Source organism: Podarcis muralis, chromosome 10, assembly GCF_964188315.1.
Source record: "Podarcis muralis chromosome 10, rPodMur119.hap1.1, whole genome shotgun sequence".
In the NCBI taxonomy this organism is placed as follows: Eukaryota; Metazoa; Chordata; class Lepidosauria; order Squamata; family Lacertidae; genus Podarcis; species Podarcis muralis.
In genome coordinates this window covers 69,294,411-69,321,949 of record NC_135664.1, presented here as the reverse complement: position 1 = coordinate 69,321,949, position 27,539 = coordinate 69,294,411, and the positions used below count along the sequence as shown (strand labels likewise).

At 46.5% G+C, this 27,539-nt stretch overlaps 1 protein-coding gene across 1 annotated transcript in view; it reads left to right on the top strand.

Moving 5' to 3' along the window:
• The window catches only part of PLXNA4 (plexin A4), a 598,107-nt gene that overhangs the window by 302,296 nt on the left and 268,272 nt on the right, over positions 1-27,539 (top strand). The gene's annotated exons all lie outside the window — the stretch shown is intronic.

The window sequence follows — 27,539 nt, the reverse complement described above, 5'->3', positions numbered from 1 at the left end:
CACCGCCTTTGGAGCTGTTCCTTTCCTTCTACAAGGAAACATGTTTGCTTCTTCTTCTTTTATTGGGCCTGGCAACGCTTTGGCTATTTGGATAAGAGGCTGTTTCTGTAAATATTGGCTCGAGTTGCACAAATACGCCTAACGTCTAGAGGACAGCGAAATGGGACCCAAATCCCAACTGTTTAGATAGTGGATTTGCAGCAGGGAGGGAATCGCCATTCCAGAGAATAGCGGCCTCGTGGTGCCAATAGCTTGAAGGGGCTCAAAATGCACAAGGCTAACATGACTTCATGTCAGCATCTGCTAAATCTGGAGCAAGGGTGTTTTTTGGACTAAGTGGCCCTGATGGTTTTGATTTTGATAGACAGGAAGTGTGCGTATAAATAGAGAGAGCATGCTGAGTGTATGCAGCATTTGGTACAGACACAATTGAACTCCTTTTGGTAGGGTGACCCATGCAGTGTGCCATGAGGCTGAGGCCAGGAGACAGATTCTTGTCTCTACGGACCCCTGGAGATTCAGCAGCCATTCATGCATCTGCTGAAAGGTGAGGTGTTGCAGGTTCCCCAGTTGACCTCACTTTTTTTGCAAAACTTTCCAACTTTGGAAACCAAGGGCACTTCCATCTCCATAGCTCCAACCTGCATTCCATTTCTCCGTCTAAGCAAACGATGCCCTTTCGGATGTTGTTATCCCCAGGGCGCCGGCGGGGTGCAAAGCTCTGCCCAACACCCCCAAATGTAGTTTAAAAGGTAAAGGGACCCCTAACCATGAGGTCCAGTCACGGACGACTCTGGGGTCGTGGCATTCATCTCGCTTTACTGGCCAAGGGAGCCAGCGTCCAGCTTCTGGGTCATGTGGCCAGCATGACTAAGCCGCTTCTGGCGAACCAGAGCAGCGCACGGAAACGCCGTTTGCCTTCCCGAGGGAGCAGTACCTATTTATCTACTTGCACTTTGACGTGCTTTCAAACTGCTAGGTTGGCAGGAGCTGGGACTGAGCAACGGGAGCTCACCCCGTCGCGGGGATTCGAACCGCTGACCTTCTGATCGGCAAGCCCTAGGCGCTGTGGTTTAACCCACAGCACCACCCGCATTCCCTAAATTTAGTTTGTAAAGGTAAAGGGACCCCTGACCATTTGGTCCAGTCGCGGACGACTCTGGGGTTGCAGCTCTCATCTCGCTTTATTGGCCAAGGGAGCCAGCGTACAGCTTCCGGGTCATGTGGCTGGATGACTAAGCCGCTTCTGGCGAACCAGAGCAGCGCACAGAAACACCGTTTACCTTCCCGCCAGAGTGGTACCTATTTATCTACTTGCACTTGACATGCTTTTGAACTGCTAGGTTGGCAGGAGCAGGGACCGAGCAACGAGAGCTCACCCCTTCGCGGGGATTCAAACCGCCGACCTTCTGATCGGCGAGCCCTAGGCTCTGTGGTTTAACCCACAGCGCCACCTGCATCCCCTAAATTTAGTTTAGCCACCCCCAAATCAACTTTTATTGAGCTTTTTGGGGGAGGGGCAAACTCAAAGTTGTTGAGCTTTTCGGAGGGGGGGGGGTTGCTCATCGCTCACTTGTAAGAAGAATGCAGTGGAAAAACCTGCTTTTGTTTCCTGACTCTTCGGGAATATTTGATCCTAGGGAGTAACAGAGCAACAGAGGAGGGGACAGGGACTTTCTCTCCATTACTGCTGCTGATCAAGAGTGGCCGGTATACGGTAGGTATACAGTAGATGTCCCCTAGAATTTGGCGCCCAGGTGACCCGCACCCCTTGCACCCTGGGTAAAGACGGCCCTGGTGATTCCAACTTCCATCAGCCCCAGCCAGCATGGTCAATGGTCAGGGAGTTGGAGTCCATGTTACCCTCATTTGCATTGAAGTGTGCCAAAGGGAAAGAGCTCTGGAGCACCAAGCAATATGATCTGCAGGGTCTTTTCTCTTAAGGGCCTCTGATTTCAATGGCAGAGGGAGACAGGGCCTTTTTGCCACTGGCACCCAGTTGATACAATACAATAACTCTAAAGAGGTCTGCCTGCCAATATTTGAAGTTTTCAGTGCCAGGTCAAGTGTTTTAAAGCATGTTTAAATGCCTCTTTAAATACCTGAGCATTTTCATGATCACTGAGTTCAGGGTGATGATTGCACTATTTATTTTATTTCTAGTTATTGCATTTCTCTCCCACCTTTTTCTCCCAGTAGCTCAAGGTGGTGCACACAATTCTTCACCCCCTCATTTTTAAATCCCCACAACCTTGTGGGGTAGGTTAGGCTGAGAGGCAACGACTGGACCAAAGTAACCCAGTGGGCATCATGGGTCGGGGTTTGAACCCTGATCTCCCAGGTTCTAGTCCAACACTCTAACTGCTACGCCTCACAATCTCTGCTGCTGCACCTTTTGTCTGTGGTGCTTCAAGTGATGTGATTCTTATCTGATGAGTGAACTGTCTTTCTGTAGTACGCTGGTTTGGAAATCTTGACTGAGAAGCAATTTATGCATTTCTAAAAAATACATAGAAGGATACAGATGGCAGAATATACTGAGATGATATGCAGAGCACCTCCTCTGTCATTGCATAGACCATGGGAAGAGAGGGCTTTTTGGTAGGGCAATGAGCCTCCCTTAGGCTTGGCTTGTTGACTCCCATCAGTTCCCAGCTTCTTTCGTCTACTACATTTTGGGATAACTCACTATGTGTGCCAGGAGACTTTGCTCTAATTCATGCAAGTCCAGGAGCACATACACCAAAATGCATCCTGGGACCTTCTGCACGCCAAGCCAATGAGCTACTGGGACACAGCGAAGTTGGCTGGGTGCTTTTAAAAATGGCAGCTCTCCTAGGAACATAGAAATCTACCCTGTCCTGATTCAGACCACTGGCCCCTCTAGCTCAGTATTGTCTACACCAGTGTTTCCCAACCTTGGGCCTCCAGCTGTTTTTGGACTACAACTCCCATCATCCCTAGCTAGCAAGACCAGTGGTCAGGGATGATGGGAATTGTAGTTCAAAAACAGCTGGAGGCCCAAGGTTGGGAAACACTGGTCTACACCAGTGTTTCCCAAACTTGAGTCTCCAGGTGGTTTTTTGGACTACAACTCCCATCATCCTTAGCTAGCAAGGTCATGGATGATGGGAATTGTAGTCCTGAAACAGCTGGAAACTGAAGTTTGGGAGACACTGGTCTACACTGACTGGCAGCAGTTCTCTGGGGGTTCAGACAGGGAATCCTTCCCAGCAGCGCCTCTCCAAGGTTCCAGTGAGGAGGCTGTCCCAGCCCTGCTTGGAGATACCAGGAATCGAACGTGGAATCTTCTGCATGCGAGGAGAATGCGTTGTCACTGAGCTATGGTCCTCCCCTCTCGTGAGATACGTGCAGAGTTCTCCAGGTCTGGATCTCCTCTGAGAACATCCAGTGATGTCCTCAGCAAGTGGTTTCAGTTCTTTGTTTTTTTGTTTTCAAGATGGGTTCTGCTCCTGATCTGTTTCCTTTCCCCCGGAATACATTTGCTGCCTAATGTGTGTTGACACAGCAAATACACATGTTTGTACAAACAACCCAGCTGAGAGCAGCTTTGAAAGCCCCTTTGCAGGAGGCGTAAAATGTGCTGCGCAGATGACGGTGGGAGACCCGCCTCCCTGGCTGCTCTGGAAAGCATTCCCGTTGGGGAAGAAAAGCTGGAAACTGGCGGTGGCAGCGACCGATAATGCCGGCGAAGAAATTGCTGCAGGCAAAAACGGATCTTGCATTATGCTAAGGAGCCAGGCTGAGAGGCACAATCAGATCTGGCTTGGGCTCATGGATATCGCATTACATCCGGGACCATGGGAATATTATCCATTGTGCAAACTTTGGATGAGTGGGACATTAACACCTAAGGCACAAACAACATAGAAGAGGAGGAGACCAATAATTTCACGTGTGGATCTCCCAGGAGCTCATTTTGGGTACCTTCCAACTTTACAGTTCAATGACCCTATATCCTGCTTTGCAGGGGGTTGGACTAGATGACCCTTTGCACCCTTCTCAAGTTTATAATTCTAGTATTCATTGAAACAGAGTGCAAGGAGTGCAATTTAAAGCACCGAAGGAGCTTGCAGGTAGGAGGATGTTCTCCAGGCTCACATTTTTCCGTGTTCCCTCACCTGAGTTTCTGAGCCTGGCAACATGGACATGTTTCTTTCATTTTGCTCAACCCTCAAAAGCTGTTCTTCATTTGTTTCAGTTCTTGAAATTACTCACTACCCTGGAGAGCTTTGAAGGAAAAACTGGGTTGGGGAGATATTTCCCTCCCTCCCTCTCCTCCCCAACCCACCACCAATTGCAGAAGCTGCTGGTGTTCCACTCATTCACCATTCTGGGGATCGGAGGAATTTTAGAGAACAATGGCTAAAATTCAATGCAAATGGCCAAAGAAGCAAGTCTACGTGGAGAGAAGGAGAAGGATTCTCCCCATATGTGGCGAATAAAGAGATGGGTCCATGTGGAAAGGACACATTAGGAACCGGGGGACAAAGCGGTTGTTGTTTGCAGGATCCAGCATGTGTTTTGTCTGTTTGTTTTTAATGTGAGTTTAACATACAGTGGTACCTCTGGTTGTGAACGGGATCCGTTCCGGAGGCTTGTTCGCAACATGAATAGAACGCAACCCACAGCGGCACATCTGCGCATGCGTGTGATGTCATTTTGCGTGTTTGCGCATACGTGTGATGTCATTTTGCACATCTGCGCATACGCGAGCGGTGAAACCGGGAGGTAACCCTTTCTGGTACTTCCGGGTCGCCACAGGACGCAACCTGAAAAAATGTTTCATGAAGCAAACGTAAAGTGAGGTATGACTGTACATACATTAGGTTCCTGCTGGATCTGGCCAATTGCCCATCTAGTTCAGCATCCTGTTCTCACTGTGGTCAACCAGATGCCCCTATGGGAAGCCTGCAAGCAGGATCTGAGCACAAGGGCCCTGTCCCCTCCTGTGGTTTCCAGCAACTGGTATTCAGAACCACTGCTGCCTCTGACAGTGGAGGCAGAACATAGACATGGCTAGTGGCCATCGCTAGCCCTCTCCTCCATGAATTTGTCAAATCCTCCTTTAAAGTTCTAGGTTGGTGGCCATCACTGCTTCTTGTGGGGCCACAGGAACACTGGCTTGCTCCATAGGTTGCCCTCCCATCCCTGGACCACACCCAGTTCACATCTCCTTTGCAGCCTGGCTCTGCGCTTTCTTCAACTGGTTTTCACTGGCTGGGCCAAGAGAAGAATCACACCCATTTCCCGAACCACTTTTGGCACTAGACTCATCCTCTTCTGTCTCTAGCCCCACTAATACCCTTGGCATATGGCCCCCAGGAGGGTAAGTATGATGGAATGAGGCCCCTGAGCTGAAAATAAGTTTCCCAGCCCTGCCCCAAGAGCTAAGCCAGCATTCTTGTGGTAGAAGAAGAAGGGTTTGGATTTGATATCCCGCTTTACCACTACCCGAAGGAGTCTCAAAGCAGCTAACATTCTCCTTTCCCTTCCTCCCCCACAACAAACACTCTGTGAGGTGAGTGGGGCTGAGAGACTTCAGAGAAGTGTGACTGGCCCAAGGTCACCCAGCAGCTGCATGTGGAGGAGCGGAGACATGAACCTGGTTCACCAGATTACGAGTCCACCGCTCTTAACCACTACACCACACAGGCTCCAATGTAAAAGGTTCCAGGCCACAATGGTTGACCAACAAGAAGTTGTGATGTCAATTATGAGATCACAATGCAGCAACTGGTCAGATAGTCAGGCACACAGGGGAGGGGAGTCTCATAGGGGAGTCTTATTGTTGTTAGCTGCCCTGAGCCCGGCTTCGGCTGGGGAGGGCCGAATATAAATAAAATTTATTATTATTATTATTATTATTATTATTGGGCTGAATAAGCTGGGAAGTGGAGGGTCCCTTCTGACTACTTTGAGCAGGACAAGACAGAAATAACAAAAGGGGTACAGTATGTTGTTAGCATCCAACTTCCCAGAAGTTGCATCAGTTTTGTTTTTCTTCCAGTGCACAGATCTAGCCAGGAGGCAATTGGAAAGAAAAACCCCTCCTTCTGAACAAGATCCCTTTAGGACCAAAACCTGATTGCAGGTGCATCTTCCCTCCCATTCTGCTCACACCAAACTGCTTTCATTAATATGCTGCCACCTCGTGGCAACTGGCAGTCAAAATTGTCTTGTGACCTCTCCCAGCTCAGCTGTAGAGCTAGTTCAATAAGTGAGTGTGCGGATGGACGAGAGAGAGAGAAATTATATGGAATTACTGTCCTTTAGCAAGGATGCCCTTCATTTCCTAATGCATGTTTTGCACAGAAGATTATCCCCATGACAAGCACTCTGTCAGATGGTTTTGGCAGTTAACTTGCACAGGTCAAGGAAGATCTCGGAAAAGTGTGGCTTGATTCAATTTTGCCGGCTGCTAAGTTCCATCAATTGGTGAAATTTCTTCCCTCCCCAGCTGCCCTCTAAGCCCTGATCCATAGGTCAGCAGGAGATGTTGGGACAACAGCACCACAGTGGAAGCTCCCATTGTCCGTTTCCTGTACCTTGGAGCTAGGATGAGCTGGCACCGCCTACACCAGTGGTACCCAAATTGGGCAGTACCAACCCCTAGGGGGGGAATTACCTTGTTGTTGTTTAGTTGTTTAGTCGTGTCTGACTCTTCGTGACCCCATGGACCAGAACTTGCCAGGCACTCCTGTCTTCCACTGCCTCCCGCAGTTGGGTCAAACTCATGCTGGTACCTTCGAGAACACTGTCCAACTATCTCATTCTCTGTTGTCCCCTTCTCCTTGTGCCCTCCATCTTCCCCAACATCAGGGTCTTTTCCAGGGAGTCTTCTCTTTTCATGAGGTGGCCAAAGTATTGGAGCCTCAGCTTCAGGATCTGTGCTAAGTGGCAAGGGGGAAAGCTTAGGATCAGGTGAATACCAAACTTTGAAAAGCTGGTATCGCTGGATGAAGTTCATCAGTTTTGTTCAACTTAAACTAAATAGTGTTAAACGAATATTGAATGTGCAATTAATTGTTACTGCTTTGAATTCTGTTGCGCTATTATCTTCCTTAGTGGGTCATGCAGCCCATTCTGAATAATGCTTTTATTAGAGTAAGGGAGCAACTTTTAAACACCCGCTGAAAACTCTTCTCATGGTGCAAAAGCCAAATACCCCTGTTTCTTAGTCCCAACCAGAACGTGGGAGACAAAATGGAACATCTGAGGATTGGGATCAGAAGCCAAAGGTGGCTTCTGTCGATCTGGGATGTCCCCCTTAAATCGGGACACTTGGAGGCACTGGGATGGGGATCTGTCTGCAAAAGCTTTCCCATGGTTCATATTGAGCCATGAAAGGTCCCAACTGAGATCATTGTCCTGTTGCCCTAGGTTCCCTACAAGTACAGTGGTACCTCAGGTTAAGAACTTAATTCGTTCTGGAGGTCCGTTCTTAACCTGAAACTGTTCTTAACCTGAGGCACCACTTTAGCTAATGGGGCCTCCCACTGCACAATTTCTGTTCTCATCCTGAAGCAAAGTTCTTAACCCGAGGTACTATTTCTGGGTTAGCGGAGTCTGCAATCTGAAGCGTCTGTAACCCGAGGTACCACTGTATGTCACAAAGCCGAAGAACTAAAGCCCACCGACCCTAGACTCCGATGAGGACTTTTCCCAGAGCCCCCACGCACTCTGCCGGTTCTTCAGAAGAAATTATCTTATCTGAAAGAGGAAGTATTAAAAACCCTTAGATACTTCCTTTCCTTTGCATTTTGCCTCCCCTGGTTGCCAAGATATTAAGGCGCCGACTAATATTTCCCCCGCTGCATTTCCTCTTTTGCCTGCCTGCCAAGATCTGTGTGTGCAAACAAGAGTTTCTTCCTTTTTCTAATTAGGTGTCCTTCTCTGCTCCTCAAAGGGGAGCAGCGGAAAATGAAAGAACTGGCAAGCAGGGGAAGGCGGGAGAGAGAGAGAGAGAGAAAGAAAGAGCTATGTTGGTCTGCTTCATCATTACTAAAATGTGCACACTATTGCTGATTTTTGGGAGCTGCTGCTGCTGCTGGGAACAAAGCCTGGTGTCTTGTTAGGTGGGCAGAGGGACTGGTGCGTAAAAGGGAGCAGAATCATAGAATCATAGCATTGGAAGGGACCCCGAGGGTCATCTAGTCCAACCCCCTGCTGCAATGCAGGAATCTCAACTCAAGCATCCATGACAGATGGCCATTCAACCTCTGCTTTGAAACCTCCAAGGAAGGAGGGTCCAAAAGCTCGCGAAGGGAGGCCATTATAATACTGAGCTAGAAAGTAAATGTTTCATTGGAGGCATTCCTTCTGTAGGAGCTGACTTCATCCGCGTCTCCCAGGCTAATGTGAAATGTATTACCCGTCTGATTTTGCACTCACTTGCAGAGTCGTGAGGTGGTCCACAGGCTGCCTCTTTCAAACATTTCCGCTATAACTCTTGCAGGCGACTGCAGCTCTAAGCAGCTAGAAAGCCTGGCTGCTGTTGTAACTGCTGCACGCAGTTTCAGAATGAAATACTTAACTTGCTGGCGTGTAGTGTTCATAATAATACAGTGGTACCTCAGGTTAAGAACTTAATTTGTTCTGGAGGTCCGCTCTTAACCAGAAACTGTTCTTAACCTGAGGTACCACAGTTTCAGTTTATTTATTTTTTATTTTTTATAAATATTTATTAGAGTTTTTAGAAAAAAGAATACAATAATAATAAACATTATTACTTTGTTTTAACAAAATTTCATAATATCCTTGAACTTCCTCACGTCTCCCGCTCCCACTTACATCATTATTAAATTTTTGTCAAGCAAATTATCATCTTATTTCCAAATCTATAACCACTTACTTAAATACAATAAAATAATTCTCCTGCAAATTTGTTTCTCTTAATCTCTCTTATCATCAATTCCTGATCTATTTTAGTGATGGCCAATTATTTATAACCAAGCATCCTTCTTAACATTCCACTAAATCACAATATTTCTGTAGGTAAGTCTTGAATTTCTTCCAATCTTCTTCAATCCTTTCTTCTCCCAGATCTCGGATTCTGCCAGTCATCTCCGCCAGTTGCATATAGTCCATCAGTTGCATCTGCCATTCTTCCAGTGTGGGTAGATCTTGAGTTTTCCAATTCTTAGCGAGTAGTATCCTTGCTGCTGTTGTTGCATACATGAAAAATGTTCTATCTTTCTTTAGCACCTTCTGGTCGACAATGCCCAGAAGAAAGGCCTCTGGTTTCTTGATAAAGGTATACTTAAATATCTTTTTCAGCTCATTATATATCATTTCCCAGAAGGCCTTCACTTTAGGGCAAGTCCACCAGAAGTGGAAGAATGTTCCTTGATTTTCTTTACATTTCCAACATTTGTTATCAGACGAATGCTATATTTTGGCAAGTTTAACTGGGGTCATGTACCATCTGTATATCATTTTCATTACATTTTCTTTCAAAGCGTTACATGCAGTAAAGTTCAACCCAGTGGTCCACAACCTTTCCCAGTCCTCAAACATAATGTTATGCCCAATATCCTGTGCCCATTTTATCATAGCCGACTTAACCATTTCGTCTTGTGTGTTCCATTTCAACAGCAAGTTATACATTCTTGAAAGTACCTTAGTCTTAGGTTCTAACAGTTCTGTTTCCAACTTCGATTTCTCCACCTGGAATCCTAACTTTTTGTCACTTTTAAAAATTTCCTTAATCTGAGCGTAGTGTAACCAGTCTCGCACCTTGTCTTTCATTTTCTCCATACTCTGCAATTTCCAATTATCTCCATCTTTTTCTAACAGTTCCCAATATTTTGGCCAGTAGGCTTCCATATTGGGTCTTTTCCGGGCCTTAGCTTCCAAAGGTGAGAGCCACCTTGGAGTTTAATTTTCCAATAAGTCTTTGTATTTTGTCCAGACATTAAACACTGCTTTTCTGACAATATGGTTCTTAAAGGCCTTGTTGATCTTAACTTTGTCATACCACAAATATGCATGCCAACCAACCACAGTTTCAGTTTAAGTACGGACCTCCGGAACGAATTAAGTACTTAACCCGAGGTACCACTTTATCTATTATTATGTAGGGTTGCCATACATCCAGAATTTCCTGAAGATATCCGGAAATCAGCAAAATGTCTGGGGAAAACTGGGTGTAAGGCAACCCGTGTCGGCAGTGTTGTTTTTGCCGATTTTCCATTAAAAAAAGCTCAAAAAGTCTTTTTTGTGATTTGGCCAAAGCAGCTCAACAACTTTGGACAAAAAACTTTTCTGTTCAGATTTTCACTGTTTGAAATATGGCAACCCTACATTATACTCTGTGAAAGCAGGTGCCCATAATGTAAGTAAATAAGAATTTATCAGCTGCAACCTTAAAAATTTTAAAACGATTGAAAGCAATGTGCAATTTTTTTATAGTGATTTTTTAAAAAAAAGATCTATCAAAAACACCTTACGCAGAACGAGAGACTGCAAGAAAAAAAAGTATAGAGAAATTCATAAGCTAACAGATAGAATGTGCAATGAAATAGCTCAGTTGGTAGAGCATGAGACTCTTAATCTCAGGGTTGTGAGTTCAAACCCCACGTTGGGCAAAAGATTCCTGCATTGCAGGGGGTTGGACTAGATGACCCTCGGGGTCCCTTCCAACATTATAATTCTGTGATTCTAAATTTTTTTAAAAAGGCTTTAGTGCTCAGTTATACCCTCAAAGCTTTAATTCTCTTTTATTTTATTTTTTAATTAATTTTCTTTTTTTCTCATCACAAATATACTTCTATCCACAACATACAATTTGCATAATATCTCCCCCTCCCTCCCTTTGGACTTCCCTCAACTTCCATTTCTGATTTATTATCCTCCCGATTGCATTCTGCTGGGTTTTTTTTTACAATATATCATATTTTCCTTTTGTTACAATACAGTAATACCTCGTGTTACGTTTGCGTCATTTTTTCAGGATACATCCCGCGGCGACCCGGAAGTACCAGAAAGGGTTACTTCCGGGTTTCGCCACTTGCACATGTGCAGACACTCAAAATGATGTCACGCGCATGCGCAGAAGTGGCGAATCGTGACCCGTGTAGACGCGGGTTGCGTTCTCTCGTGTTGCGAACGGGGCTCCGGAACGGATCCTGTTCACAACCAGAGGTACCACTGTATTTGTTCCTGTCCATGAAAGCAAATGCCAAAGCTTTAATTCTCCATCCAGTTCTGATTTCTTTTTTTTTTCAATTATTCATAGAACAAGCACTTGATCCTGTGGTTCAGGAATTCACCATGGTTCCATTAGCTACCATATTTCTCCACGTTGCATGGAAGAGCTAATGGCTCCCAGCCGCAATGGCCACGTTCTGCCACCACAGTTGGAGGCAGCCATGTTTCTGAATACCAGTTGCTGGAAACCACAGGAGGGGCGAGACTTCTTGCACTCAGATCCTGCCCGTGGGTTTGCCAGGCATCTGATCGGCCACTGTGAGAACAGGAGGGAGCATCTTATGTTCTTGTGAGATTTCTTTCTTTATTGGTTTGTTGGCTTGTCTGTCTCTGAAAGGCAGGGGGCGGGAGGCTGAGGAGACCTGGCAGTAGAGAAAAGGCCTGGCGCAGTCCGAGAGAAGCGTCTCCGAAGTAAGCAGCCGCCAGTGCCCTGTCTTCGGTGCTCGATTGCTCTTGCGGACAGCCCTTGCTTGATAGCCATGTCTGATCTCCGCCGCCTTTGTGCAGTGACTGGCACTTGTTGTATTGACGCTGAACTCCTGACCTTGCGTTGTCTCGGTCCGTGACCTCATGTCAAAACCACTTTGGGTAGAGTTTCATTGACCGGGTTGCCTCAGGTTCCCAAAGGAGGGCGATTGCTCAGGCCGGTGAGCGACAGGCGCTCCTCGCTCTTCCCTCCTTCCCTCTCCCCGCCTTCCTCGAACCGCTTCAGGGACAGCAAAAGGAAGGACAGAGGAGGGAGAGGCATCAACCTGAGCTGTCGCTTCAACTAGCCAGGAACACAGGCAAAGCAGAATGGAAAGAAAACATTCGATGCCGCACACAAGCTTGGCACAGGTAGCTCATAGCAGCAGGCAACACTCTGGGCCAGGGGTCAGCAAACCTTTTCAGCAGGGGGCCGGTTCACTGTCCCTCAGACCTTGTGGGGGGCCAGACTGTTTTTTTTTGGGGGGGGGAATATGAACAAATTCCTATGCCCCACAAATAACCCAGAGGTGCATTTTAAATAAAAGGGCACATTCTACTCATGTGAAAACATGCTGATTCCCAGACCGTCTGGGGGCCGGATTGAGAAGGTGATTGGGCCACATTTGGCCCACGGGCCTTAGGTCGCCTACCCCTGGCTTAGGAGCGGAAGAAGGCGCCTGTATCTGGTCATTAGCATAGCTGTCAACTTTCAGATTTGAAAATAAGGGATCAGCAGCCTCACCTGTCCTGGGGACAGTCCACAGGATATCTAACAATCCGGGATAGCAGCGAGAAGCAGCGGGAAACAGCGGTGAAATAAGGGAATTTCCTGCAAAAAAGGGAAGGTTGACAGAGGAGGAATTTGGATTTGATATCCCGCTTTATCACTACCCGAAGGAGTCTCAAAGCGGCCAACAATCTCCTTTCCCTTCCTCCCCCACAACAAACACTCTGTGAGGTGAGTGAGGCTGAGAGACTTCAGAGAAGTGTGACTGGCCCAAGCTCACCCAGCAGCTGCATGTGGAGGAGCGGAGACGCGAACCCAGTTCCCCAGATTACGAGTCCACCGCTCTTAACCACTACACCACACTGGCTCCAACAGCTATGGTCTTTGGTCCATCTAGCTCAGTATTAATGGGCACTGGCTGGCGGAGGCTTTTCAGGTTTTCAGGCAGCCTTCTCACCCAGCCCTACCTTGAGATGCCAGGGTTGAACTTGGGAGGTTTAGTGGTTCAGAGCGGTAGGCTCGTAATCTGGTTAACTGGGTTCGCATCCCCACTCCTCCACAAATAACCCAGAGATGCATTTTAAATAAAAGGACACATTCTACTCATGTAAAAACACGCTGATTCCCAGACCATCTGCGGGCTGGATTGAGAAGGCGATTGGCCGCATCCAGCCCACGGGCCTTAGGTTGCCTACCCATGCTCTGGACCAATGCGGTGGTGGAGAGGTTAGAGTGTCAGGAGTGACTAGGGCTTGAATCCCCCACTCACTGTGTGGCCTCACGTCCATCACTCGCTCCCAGCCTTGCCTACCTTGCAGGGTCATCATGAGGATAAAACGGGAAGGAGAAATGTGTATGTCTTCTTGAGCTCCCTCCTGGAAAGAAGCAATAAGCAAATCCTTCTTGCTTAGCTCAGCTGGTAGAGCATGAGACTGTTATTCTCAGGGTTGTGGGTTCAAGCTTCTTCTTTGGCTAGCACTTGTAGCCGAGTAAGATTTTCCTCCATAAACACAGTTTTAACAGTGAGTCCGTAAGTGACTGTGGAGGCCGATTATGCATCCACACGTCCTTCTACAGTGGGGACGTAGGTTTCTGGTTGGGAGTTGATCACAGTGTGGATTTGCCAAGCGTGCCTTCCTCTTAGCACGTTTCTCCCTTTTGTCCTGAGTTTGAGCGTCTTCAAAGCCCAGGACACCTTTGGCAAAGGTTGTTCTCCAACTGGAGCGCTCACAGGCCAGTGTTTCCCAGTTGTCCGTGTTTATTCTACATTTTTTAAAGATTTGCCTTCAGAGAGTCTCTGAACCTCTTTTGTTGACCACCGGAATTACGCTTTCCATTTTTAAGTTCGGAATAGAGCAGTTGCTTCGAAAGACGATAACCAGGCATCCAAACAGCATGCACCATGTTAGGCAAAAGATTCCTGCAACTAGACGACCCGTGTGGTCCCTCCCATCTCTACATTTATATGATTCCTTAATTCTATGAAACAAACACATTGACGATGAGAAAACTGCGTTAAGTGGCTACCAGGCTGGGTTTGATGTTATTTGGTTAATTCACAAAGAACCCTAAACATAGGAATGTAGGGTTGGAGGAGACCCTTGAGGATCATGTAGCCAACCCCCTGAAGAATCACATATTAGGCCTAAAGTACTGTCAGATTCCTTATGGTCTGCCTCGATCACTGAGATCCTCTGATGGGCCCTTCTTGTGATTCCTCCACACCCCTGAGGTTCAGCCAGACTTTACTAGGGACTGAGCCTTTAGTGTGCCAGACCCTGCCCTGTGGAACTACCTGCAAGGAGAGGTTTGGCAGCTATCATCCCTGCCTTCTGTTAGACATCTCCTAACGGCCATGTTACTCAGACAAGCCTTTGAAGTGTGAATTTCTTTATAACTGACCAGTATTGACTAACATTTTTATGGACACCTTTACTGCTCTTATTGTAATATTGTGTGCTGTATACTACCTTGCCATATATATTTTTTTATGAAAGTGTAGTCTATAAATCTCCCAATAAATAAATAAAGAGGCTAGGTATTGTGCAAGGCTGCAGGCAGCACTGGCAGCAAAATAACAGGTCTGCTCTGAGCAATCCAGCCACTGTTGCTGTAACCCCCAAATTACCAGAGTTTCAGGACATATTTGGGCTACCAGTGCATTCATAAGGGCTCCTGGACTCTTGGATTTTCAGATGCCTCCCTACTCTCTATGATACGTGCAGGAATTGTGATTTACATTTTGAAAGATTTACATTTCAAAAGAGGGATTTGTGTGGTTAAGTCAGATAAAGTTAAGAACCTCCAGATTCCTAGTCTATTCCAGACTATCCCAAGTCTGGGGAGGAGGGAGAAAGGTTGTTTTCTGCTGCTCCAGAGAAGTGGACACGGAGCAATGGATCCAAACTACAAGGAAGAAGATTCCACCTAAACATTAGGAAGAACTTCCTGACAGTAAGAGCTGTTCGACAGTGGAATTTGCTGCCAAGGAGTGTGGTGGAGTCTCCTTCTTTGGAGGTCTTTAAGCAGAGGCTTGACAACCATATGTCAGGAGTGCTCTGATGGTGTTTCCTGCTTGGCAGGGGGTTGGACTCGATGGCCCTTGTGGTCTATTCCAGCTCTATGATTCTATGATTCTAAGTTAACTGCCTGGCTGACCTCCCTACCTCTTTGATGTTTAGATAGGTACATCTTAGTTTGAATCCTGTTTACAACTTCCTCCTCCTACACTTCTCTGTGGGACCTCAAGATGAGAGATCACCTTGAATCTATCCTCTGAGAAGAAGGGAGCAAACATAGCTGCCTTCATCTCTAGATTTGTTAGGTTAGATCTACAAACTTGGTTTACACACACTCCTATTGAAGTTATGCACTTCCTATAATAATGACGTTTTTATTCTAAGGAATTAGATGCAGAAATATAGAATAGGGGACCGTTGACTTGACAGTGGTACACGTGACCAAAAACAATTCGTCTTAGCAGAACCCAAGTTTAACATGAGTCAACAGTGTGATGAAGCAGCAAAAAAGGCTAATGCTATTCTGGGCTGCATCAACAGAAGTCTAGTGTCCAGGTCAAGGGAAGTAATAATCACACTCTATTTTGCCTTGGTCAGACCACACCTGGAATAGTGTGTCCAGTTCCGGGTGCCACAATTTAAGAAGAATATTGACAAGCTGGAAGGTGTGCAGAGGAGGGCAACCAAGATGATCAAGGGTCTGGAAACCAAGCCTTATGAGGGAAGATTTAGGGAGTTTGGGTTGTCTAGTCTGGAGAAGAGACTGAGAGGTGATATGACAGCATCTTCAAAGATCTGAATGGCTTCTCACATGGAAGATGGAGCAAGCTTGTTTTCTGCTGCTCCAGAGAGTAGGACCTGAAGTAATGGATTCGTGTCCCATTGCTTTCTGGCTGGGGAAAACCACTCTTTAGCATTCAGTTGGAGCAAACAACAATTTAAGTTTTCTCCGGATTGATGCTTGCTCTGATTGAGCACTAGAGAGTGGGTTTTCCCTTGGAAAGGAACAAGTCAAGGGGAAAACTGATTGGGCTCATGCCTGGAAAGTGTGGGTCAAGCATGTGTTTCTAAGCAGAAATGTGGACGGCCCCTATGAGTTGTTCGACAGTGAAATGGGCTTCACTGGAGAAGACTTCACTGGAAGTTGTTTTTTTTTTAAATGATATTTATTAAAGTTTAACAATTACAGAAAAAAAGAAAAACAAACAATAAAAAGTTACAATACTTCAAAAATAAAAGAAAATACAATAAAAAACAACAATACAGCAAAACAATACAAAAGAAAAAACAAAAACATTTAAAAACAAAAACATTTTAAAAAAACAAACCCATCCAGTATTTTCATATCTTTATCTTTCATTTACTTGTTTCCTTGACTTCCTCACACCTCCCTTCTTTGTATTCTAATTCAATTAATTGTTTCAGCAAGTCCTTTCCCTCTTTCTCAAATTTTGTTCCATAATTTATCTGACGCAATTTAACCTTAAATTTTACACTTTGACCCGTTAACAATCTATTTTTACTTAATTCTTTATAACATTTCTGCTGAAGCCATATAACTTCTTTCCAGCATCCTTCTAACATTCATTTATTTTACAATATTTCTGTAAATATACTTTAAATTTTTTCCAATCTTCTTCCACCGACTCTTCTCCCTGGTTTCAGATTCTGCCAGTCATTTCCGCCAGACTTCACTGGAAGTTTTTAAACACAGGTTGGATGGCCATCTGTCTGGGGTTATTTAACTGTGATTCCATGGGGGTTAGATTAGATGGGCCTTGCAGTCCCTTCCAACGCTGCCCTGTTATGGTTCTATGATAAACGCAAGTCCTAACAATTTGTAACCGGCAAAGTCTACTCTGTAACAGAAACAAACACAAGCCAAACACTGCAGACTATGCGTGCCAAAGAGTTCCAGTAGGCAATTGAGTTCAGTTTTCCAATAGTTCATCCATGTGTGGTGTTTGTGTGCGTGTTTGTTTGTGTGTGATTCAAAGAGGGGAGCTGTTTCTCTTTGAGTGCCCACTGACTCTCAGTCTGAGCATGTACATCTGTCTGCTGCAGTCTGGCTAGCTTCTTTTCAAGTGGCTGTGCATTGCTTGGGAAATCGTGGTGATCTCAAAAAGCCTTTAGTCCCGTTTCCCTGATGACACACACCAGTCAGTCAAAGACCCCTTTGTGGCAAAGGATGCTATACTTCTCTGGAGTCATCCCCCCCCCTCCAGATCCCAGGAGGTCATCATTGCATTCCATGTGCGTGAGGCAGGCGTGATCTCATCCCCAACTGAAGAACAGTGTCTGGCCTGCCAGCTTTGCAAGTGAGTCGCTGCAAGAACAGTTTCCAAGCATCACGTCATATGCATCCTCATGCAGTCAGCAGCACATGCGGACAGATTCCCAAATGTGTTTATGTGGATGGAAGTGCCGCTAAACCAGCTAGGACTTCCTGAAAGGAAAGATTAGGAATGAATTCTCCAGCTTTCTCAGGCAGGGTCCTGATCTTTGCTTCTGGGTGCCTAAGCAAGCAGTTGATCCCAAACAGGCAAAACTGAGGCTGTAGCAAACAGAATGAGAAGAAGAAGAAGAAGAAGAAGAAGAAGAAGAAGAAGAAGAAGAAGAAGAAGAAGAACAACAACAACAACAACAACAACAACAACAACAACAACAACAACAACAACTTATTATTTATACCCCACCCACTCTGGGCTGCTCCCAATCAAATATTAAAAACACAACCCAGCATTAAATATTAAAAACTTCTCTAAACAGGGCTGCCTTCAGATGTCTTCTAAAAGTCAGATAGTTGCTTATTTCCTTGACATCTGATGGGAGGGCGTTCCACAGGGCAGGTGCCATTACTGAGAAGGCCCTCTGCCTGGTTCCCTGTAACTTCGCTTCTTGCTGTGAGGGAACCACCAGAAGGCCCTCGGAGCTGGACCTCAGTGTCCGGGCTGAACGATGGGGGTGAAGATGCTCCTTCTGTCAAACAGCTCTTACTGTCAGAAAGTTCTTCCTGATGTTTAGTCAGAATCTCCTTTCTTGTTACTTGAATCCACTGTTCGAGTCCTACCCTCTGAAGCCGGGGAAAGCAAACAAACGAATCCTGGGAATGAAGGGTGTATGGAAATGAGGCTCTGTGAGTAAAAAATCACAGTTCCCATCATGCAGTTTAAATGACCATTGGGCGTGCTTTAAATTATATTCTGTAGTAAGAGCACGGGTGGCATTGTGGGTTAAACCACAGAGCCTAGGACTTGCTGATCAGAAGGTCGGTGGTTCGAATCACCGCTACGGGGTGAGCTCCCGTTGCTCGGTCCCTGCTCCTGCCAACCTAGCAGTTCAAAAGCACGTCAAAGTGCAAGTAGATAAATAGGTACCGCTCTGGCGGGAAGGTAAATGGCATTTCTGTGTGCTGCTCTGGTTCTCCAGAAGCAGCTTAGTCATGCTGGCCACATGATCCGGAAGCTGTACGCTGGCTCCCTCAGCCAATAAAGCGAAATGAGCGCCGCAACCCCAGAGTCGGCCACGACTGGACCTAATGGTCAGGGGTCCCTTTACCTTTACCTTAAGAGCTGTTTGACGGTGCAACAGATGTCCTCAGAAGGTTGTGGACTCTCCTTCCATGGAGGTCTTTAAGCAGAGGTTGGATGGCCATCTGTCAGGGATGCTTTAGCTGGGATTCCTGCATTGTAGGGGTTTGGGCCTTGAGGATGCTTCGGGTCCCTTCCAGCTCTGCAAGTCTACTATTCTGTGATTATAATACCTTAGAAACTCAGTGCAGAGAATCCACAGCCACTGACATTCTTTGCATACTAAATGTCCTGCAGGACACTGTGTGTGAAGCTCCGTCGAAGGTGGAAATCCATTGCCCAATGTCACAACCCCCCAGGAAGGGTAGGGCCTGCTCCTCCTGGCAGAGGCCGGCTGCTTCTGGGGTGAGCCCAGCCTCGGCTAATGGATGCCTTGGCAGGGCTCCTTGAAAAATGCTTGCTCTTGGCAGGCTGTTACCTTGAAAAATGAGCTCTCCCGAGCTTGCCTCTTGTTGCTACAAACGAACGCTTCCCATTGATTAGCACAAGCCTTGTAAGTGTCTAATTTATCAATCAGCCAGCGCGGTGGGAGTGTGTGTAAACCAAGATTTCAAAAATTATGTCATCTGTCAATTGACTGGGGAATGTTATTGTTGTGTGGGCTTGGCGCGGAGGGCCCCCACTCAGAGGAGAGATGAAATGGAGGTGAATTGAATCACCTCCCACCGTGGCCAGCCGCCCAAGGCTATCGCTGGCTTTTGGGGTACAGGACTCTGAGGATGGTGAAATGGGAGGTAAGCCCAGAATGTTCTCCCCTGCTGAGATGAGCAAGAGCTCTCCTTCTGCATAAGACATTCCTAGTGGGTTGTGTCCATGGGGATGTCCCCAGTACGCGAAGGCTCTTGTGGCGATCACACAGGGTCCCCGGACGTTTAACGGTCTATTGATCCCTGTGCCACCACTGTGCTCGCTTCCCCGCTGCCACCAACCCGTTACTCTCGGGTAAAACACTGAGTCCAGACAGTTGTTAAAATTGAACCAAATAAACAAGGTTAGTTTATAAGCCTTAACAAGTTTATGGTTTCTCAGATAATATTCCTGTCAGTTTCTTAACTTTAGTTTCTTTACCGGCCTATTCCTTCCTATTACCTTCTGGCTGATTATATCAACTGTTTGACTGACTCCTCTTAACAGATTTTCTCACTCTCTCACATCAGACTAGCCCAACCCACAGACTTATCTTCTCCATCTCCTCTCTAACTCCAGACTGACTTCTCAACCACCCTAGTAAAGGTAATGGGACCCCTGACCATTAGGTCCAGTCGTGACTGACACTGGGGTTGCGGCGCTCATCTCGCTTTCTTGGCCGAGGGAGCCAGCGTGCAGCTTCCAGGTCATGTGGCCAGCATGACTAAGCCGCTTCTGGTGAACCAGAGCAGCGTGCGGAAACGCCGTTTACCTTCCTGCTGGAGCGGTACCTATTTATCTACTTGCACTTTGACGTGCTGTTGAACTGCTAGGTTGGCAGGAGCAGGGACCAAGCAACGGGAGCTCACCCCGTTGCGGGGATTCGAACCGCCGACCTTCTGATCGGCAAGTCCTAGGCTCTGTGGTTTAACCCACAGCGCCACCCGCATCCCTTCAACCACTCAGAGTTAGACTCCAACTCCTCCCCTTGGGTTCCCATTGGTTGGTCATTTTACAATTAGTTAACCCTTTTCTTATGAACCCAGTATGATGTCACACACCTAGGAGGGCAAACGCCACGGCTCTCCCTCTTCTTCTCAACTGTGCCAAGTTTGGCATGGTCAGGCAGATGCCAGGGCCCACTGCTCCTCATGCCCATCTCCATTTTTCTTTTTAATTAAACTTTCTCTCTTTTTATGATACTGGACACTGAAGAGAAGCACCAGGCAAGGTGGCTGAATTCACCTCCATTCACCTCCATTCACCTTAATTCCCCAGTTATGTTTCAGGGCCCTGACAGAGGCCCCAGAGACATTCTGGAGAAACCAGGGGCTTTCTGTGCTGGCTTCGTAGAACTCAACAGGGAATGGGATAGGGCCAGAATTAGAATCAGAATTAGTTGGCTCTGCTTGCCAATGGCTCTGGTTCCTCTCATGGGCTCTGGCGCCACCTACTGTTAATCTCCCTGCCATCTGCCCTACCGGTCCCAATTCGCATTCCGTTGCCCCTGCCTCTTTGGCAAAGTGCTTTCCGAGAGAGGACGGGACTGTGCTGTGCATGTCCCCCACTCTGTTTGCATCGCCCAAAAGACAGTGAAAAGTTTTGTGAAGAGCGAGCTGCATTTTAGCTCAGTCCTTTGGACAGAACAGAGCAGACATGTCCATTTATCAAACGAAGCACTGTCTAGATGTGAAATAATAATGCTAATAGTGTAGTTTATTCATTCACATTCTGTCTTTGGTGACTCACAGTAGACAAAACAAGAACATCGTGGGGGGGGGGGGGGAGGCATCCAAATAAATAAATTGCTTCTGACTGAAATATCTCAAGGAGGCAGTGGTTCTAAAAAACAATTTTTCACACTGTCTAAAAGCTGACAGTCTTGGGCCCACAGTCACCTATCTAGGGAGGCTTTTACAGAATTTGGGCACCACAACTGAAAAGGCCCTATCCCTCAGTGTCTCTCTCACACACACTGCTGATGGCAGGGTGACACAGAGAAGGGTCTTAGTGATGGGCGGGGGCGGGGGAATATACTTTTACATTGACTCAAGTACAGTATATTACACGTTCAGGAGAGGTTTATTTGAGAGGTGGCTCATTGATTATGGACATGCCAAACATTAGACATATGCGCACTGCCTTCTTGGTGGTGGCTCCCCGGTTATAGGACACTTTGTCCAGAGAGGCTCACCTGTTGCTTCGGCTACAAGTGATAGCCCATAAATAAAAGAAGAAGATATGTTCCATGCTAGGTGAAGACATTATTATTATTATTTCCCCAGAACTTTGAACAACTAGGGTTAAAAAAAAATGCTTTCCAGTTTTTGAACTATTTTGTTTTCCTCGCTGGCTGGGTTATGGCTCTGTTTTCATGTTGCCTTATGATGGTTATATGCTGGCTGCTGTGGTCGGTCCCTTTCTTCATAGATTGATTCAGCTTTGTGGTTTGCACAGTTGTGAGCCACCCAGAGGACGTTGTTGATTGGCTGGCATACAGTGAGGACGTGGAGAGGGAGGTCCTTTGTACTGCGGCTCCTACCTTAGGTGTTTCCAGGAAAGCAATGACCTACTTGAACTTTCTCCCTGTGTGAGTCCATGTGTGTGCAATCTATACAGTGTGCCGGAAAGGATCAGCAACGCTCCAGCCCTTTGATTTACACAGAGGCCTTGCTTTGACCTAATTTTGCATCTCGGTTGGGTGTCCGGCTTAACAAAGGGGTCACTGGGCGATGCTTTCCTTGGATTACAACCTACATCTTTGCCAATAGCAGAGCTGCCCAGGTGTCCTGCTGGCCGCCTCTCCAGCTGCTGCCTTGTGCTGGGAGTAGAATGAGATGTGTGTGTTGCTGATATGGATTTTTAAAACATTGACTTGCTTTCAGTGTGGCGTAGTGGTTAAGAGCGGTGGACTCGTAATCTGGGGAACCGGGTTCGCTTCCCCGCTCCTCCACATGCAGCTGCTGGGTGACCTTGGGCCAGTCACACTTCTCTGAAGTCTCTCAGCCCCACTCACCTCACAGAGTGTTTGTTGTTGGGGAGGAAGGGAAAGGAGATTGTTAGCCGCTTTGAGACTCCTTGGGGTAGTGATAAAGTGGAATATCAAATCCATACTTTCCTCCTCCTCCTCCTCCTCCTCCTCCTCCTCCTCCTCCTTCTGTTGTGGAGAAAGGAAGTTGGCCGGCAAGCCTGGTTGTGTGTTGGTGGGGTCAGCACCACTGAGCGCTAGATGATACCTTGGTTTCTAGTTGGTGCATACCCCAGAACGTCTTGCAAAAAAGCCTGCAACTATCTACACCACAATTTCTTTTTGGTGTGCATTTGTGTGCTTTGCCTTGCTTCTGTTGTGCTATTAGTGCAAAAATATCCCTCCAAGCAAGGGACGCGGGTGGCGCTGTGGTCTAAACCACAGAGCCTAGGGCTTGCCGATCAGAAGGTCGGCGGTTCCAGTCCCCATGACGGGATGGCCTTGTTTCGCCATCCTAGGCTCATCAGTAGAACAGGCTCTAGGTAATGCAAATGAATACAATATTGTAACCTCACACATTTTTACAGTAAAATTAATTTTAAAAAAACCCATAAACAATTGTACATACCATATGTAATATTACAGGATAGTGCTTTTTTCGTTGAACTTTATGAGACTTGAAATCTACAATTTGATACAATGCATAGTGTTTATTGCTTACTATAAAGCAAGCATAGGCAAACTTGGCCCTCCAGATGTTTTGGAACTACAACTCCCATCACCCCTAACTAACAGGACCAGTGGTCAGGGTTGATGGGAATTGTAGTCTCCAAACATCTGGAGGGCTGAGTTTGCCTGTGCCTGCTATAAAGGCTTCCTCTTCACAGCAGCAGCTGCAAATTCTAGCCCAGACATTACCTGGGATTTGGGGGGAGAACCCTGAATCTTCCTTGGCAGCGATCTTCACTTTGCAGAGTTTGCAAATCAGCCCTTGCGGCTGCCTCCTGCAAGCGAAGACGCAGCCCGAGTTTTATTGCCAATTGATTGGCTGTTAGCAGACATTAGACAAATTAGAGCAGGCCATTAAGCCTGGACGGAGGAGAGCGTAAATGAGGGAAAGATGGTGCGTCGCTTCCAATGACCCCCCTCCCCTTGCCTCCTGATGGTTGCCTGCCCTCCCCGATCAGCAGGATCAATAAAGCGACATCATGTAGCCTTAATCAATGGAACAGCTGGAATGCCTCCCATATATAACGGCCTCGGTGTTAGATCATATGCTCAGGACCTGCTTCCTCTTGCCACCTTGGGAATGGCAACCAGCAAAGAGTTACGGCCCGTCCTTTGGGGGACATTAGATTCATAAACTAGGGGAGGGAAACCGATATTGGAAAAGCAATAAGGCATTAGGGAGGCATCTCTTCGGTCGTAATGCTCTGGCCGACTTGTGCTCAGGGCAGGCTGGATTGATGCCCTGAGCACCAGGACTAGTTGCGCCTTGTCGAAACGGAACTTTCTTTTTTCTTTTAAAAATCATTTTTATTAAGTTTTCCGTTCTAGCAATCCAATCCAATCACATTAAATATTCCAAATTATACATATACGTATCAAATAATGCAAATATTCTGCAAAATTATAATTTTTTTGTTGGGACTTCCCATGCTTCAAGTTCAGAGGGTGGGCTCTGATCATCTCATTATCTCTGCAGCTTTTGATAGTCATTTCTAATAGTTCCTTTAAATCTTCCTGTTGTTAACCTTCTTTCTTTCATGACCTCTGAGTTGTTTCCACAAGCGAATTGAAGTAAAATGATGTGTGTCAAAACAGAGCTTTCAACCACTTTAATCCGATAGTTTCTAACAATATTAATTTATGAAAGGAAGGGAATAAGGCCCGGGGCTTTGGGCAGAGATGGGGAGGCACACCTATTGGGCAGTGTTGCCAGGGTCTTGGTGTGGACCTTGTTTACCTTATTTATTCATTGTAGATGCTTAAATTCCCATCCCACTTCATTCCAGCAGTGGGAGAGTTGCAAAGCGGAGCTCGCTCCATCAGATTTGCTGTGAGAAGACAGCTCCATCAGGGACCTCCTGGCCCTGAACTGTGCCAGCTGGTCATTCCTCTACAATTTTATAATTCTATGATGGTTTAGATGTTGGTTCCTGAGAGCCAGCGTGGTGTAGTGGTTAAGAGCGGTGGACTCGTAATCTGGTGAACCGGGTTCGCTTCCCTGCTCCTCCACATGCAGCTGCTGGGTGACCTTGGGCCAGTCACACTTCTTTGAAGTCTCTCAGCCCCACTAGCCTCACAGAGTGTTTGTTGTGGGGGAGGAAGGGAAAGGAGAATGTTAGCCGCTTTGAGACTCCTTAGGGTAGTGATAAAGCGGGATATCAAATCCAAACTACTACTACTACTCTTCTTCTTCTTCTTCTTCTTCTTCTTCTTCTTCTTCTTCTTCTTCTTCTTCTTTTCCTCTCCCTTCCCTGCCCCTTACACCTTGAATGCCATGCTGTATCAGATTCCTAAACCCGCAGGTTGGGACGGTCTAGTTTTGATAATACATAATCTGCTGGGGAGCCTTTATGGCTGTAGAGCAGGGTAAAAATGTTCTAAATCAGCGGTTCTCAAACTTTCTCTTTTCTTTTCTGGGCCACGCTTTCAGAATGAAAATTTGCATGCGCCACACCAAATTCTTTATCAGTAAGAAATACGTTGGAAAACAAACATAAACAACTCCCAGCAGTGTTCTCCACATGAGTTTGTGCTCTCTTTCTTCATCAGCACGTGAAAAAACCCACCAGCATGTTAATGCACCTCTCTCCTAACGTGCCCCATTTTTAATGTATTTCCCCTTGGCCAATATACATATATTTACAGCTTCCCCTAATACGGTCATACCTCAGGTTGAAGTAGCTTTGGGATGAATATTTTCAGGTTGTGCTCCGCGGTGATCCGGAAGTAATGGAGCGCATTACTTCCGGGTTTTGCCACTCGCGCATGTAACCTCACTTGTCTGTAACCTCACCTGTCTGTAACCTCACTTCTTGCAATGAGGGAACTGCCAGAAGGCCCTCGGCACTGGATCTCAGTGTCTGGGCTGAATGATGGGGTGGAGATGCTTCTTCAGGTATACTGGACCAAGGCCATTTAGGGCTTTCAAGGTCAGCACCAACACTTTGAATTGTGCTCAGAAATGTACTGGGAGCCAATGCAGATCTCTCAGGACCAGTGTTATGTGGTCCCGGTGGCTGCTCCCAGTCACCAGTCTAGCTGCCGCATTCTGGATTAATTGCAGTTTCCAGGTCACCTTCAAAGGTAGCCCCACATAGAGCACATTGCAGTAGTCCAAGTGGGAGATAACTAGAGCATGCACCACTCTGGCAAGACAGTCCACAGGCAGGTAGGGTCTCAGCCTGCGTACCAGGTGGAGCTGGTAGACAGTTGCCCTGGAGACAGAATTAACCTGCGCCTCCATGGACAGCTGTGAGTCCAAAATGACTCCCAGGCTGCGCACCTGGTCCTTCAGGGGCACAGTTACCCCATTCAGGACCAGGGAGTCCTCCACACCCGCCCGCCCCCTGTCACCCAAAAACAGTACTTCTGTCTTGTCAGGATTCAACCTCAATCTGTTAGCCGCCATCCATCCTCCAACCGCCTCCAGGCACTCACACAGGACCTTCACTGGTTCTGATTTAAAAGAGAGGTAGAGCTGGGTATCATCTGCATACTGATGAACACCCAGCCCAAACCCCCTGATGATCTCAGTACATTCATTCATTCATTCATTCATTCATTTAACTATGCTGCAAAAATTCAGAGAAGTACATGTTTCAAAAGGATGGCTGTGTTTCGGTCCGCGTGTTGCATCGGGCAGCGTGACTTTGCTCGCTCTGACTTTACATGGAAACTGAATCAGGAAATCTCCCCTGCCCCATCTATAGCTACAGCCTTCGTTCTCCCTGGCCATTGGCCATGATGACAGCAGATGGTGGCTGCTGCGGTCTCAAAATCCAGGAAGTCTGCCCCCAAGAGGATTGCCCCTATTACCCCAGAGCTGCTGGAATTTCCCCTGCCTTGATGTTGTGCTGCCTGCCGCCAGCTTAGCCTAGCCTAGCGAGGAATATCCTTTGGCCAGGCTAGAGAGGGGTGGAGAGCAAAGGCGCCTGCACCTTTAAAGATTAATAGTATTGTTTGCTCATTAAGGAGATCATTCAGGGCCAGGCTGAAGCTGGAAGGCTTGAACGCAAGCATCTGTTTGCTACTGGGAGAGGATATTAATTGCCTTGATACTTCAGTGGGTATAAATATGACCGCCAGCCCCAGATAGCATCCGAACAAACAAACAAACAAACAAGCAAAGAAACAGATGCCAGCAGGGTCCCTCTGATGGCTGACCTTTGCAGAGAGCTGGGCGGCTGTTTTTAATAGCAGCCTTCCTGGCTGAATAGAACTGCATGGCGGGAGGGCTCTGGGGAGATGGAATTAATGTTGTTACGTCAGGGTCCTTCAGGGCTGCCAGATTGGCTATGGGGCGGGACTTTGAAAGCGGAGACTGGTTGCAGGGTGGATTTGATTTAAATCAAATTGATTTAAATCATGGTTTAAATCACTAGTCAGTAAGACTTGATTTAAATCTTTCTTTCTTTCTTTCTTTCTTTCTTTCTTTCTTTCTTTCTTTCTTTCTTTCTTTCTTTTACAGAAAGACTCATTCTTGCTGGTATAATCTTAATATTTACAGCCGTATGAAGGTTTCATTTTTGGAATAATAAATTTTCAGAGTAGTTTTATTATCATAAATACATAGGCAGGTGATTGTGAAATTACGGTGAGGTTTAATAAGTTAACTGTTTATATTTGGAGAACTTTTTGCTGTACTTCATTGGAAGGAGGAAAATAATCGTTTCCTTAATAACCATTTAAACCATTTAACTAAAACAATAACATTATAGCATATGTATCCATGTTTGTTAACTGATGGGGTTAAAACATTTTTTTTTAAAAAAAACTTAGACTGAGTTTTAGCAAACATTTGGACTATAATGTAACAAATAGAAGACTACATTTAGAAAGATTTTTCCTCCAAAAGAATTCTGGAAGAAGGTACAGGGTTATAAAGATTAGGACTAGTTGCCTGAGAAACAGTTTCTATCCAAATGTGATTTTGGTTTTAAACGCAGTGTAAGATAGTCTCTGAGTGACCCGGGTGGCGCTGTGGGTTAAACCACAGAGCCTAGGATTTGCCAATCAGAAGGTCGGCGGTTCGAATCCCCACAACGGGGTGAGCTCCCGTTGCTCAGTCCCTGCTCCTGCCAACCTAGCAGTTCGAAAGCACGTCAAAAAGTGCAAGTAGATAAATAGATTCCGCTCCGGCGGGAAGCTAAACGTGCGCTGCTCTGGTTCGCTGGAAGTGG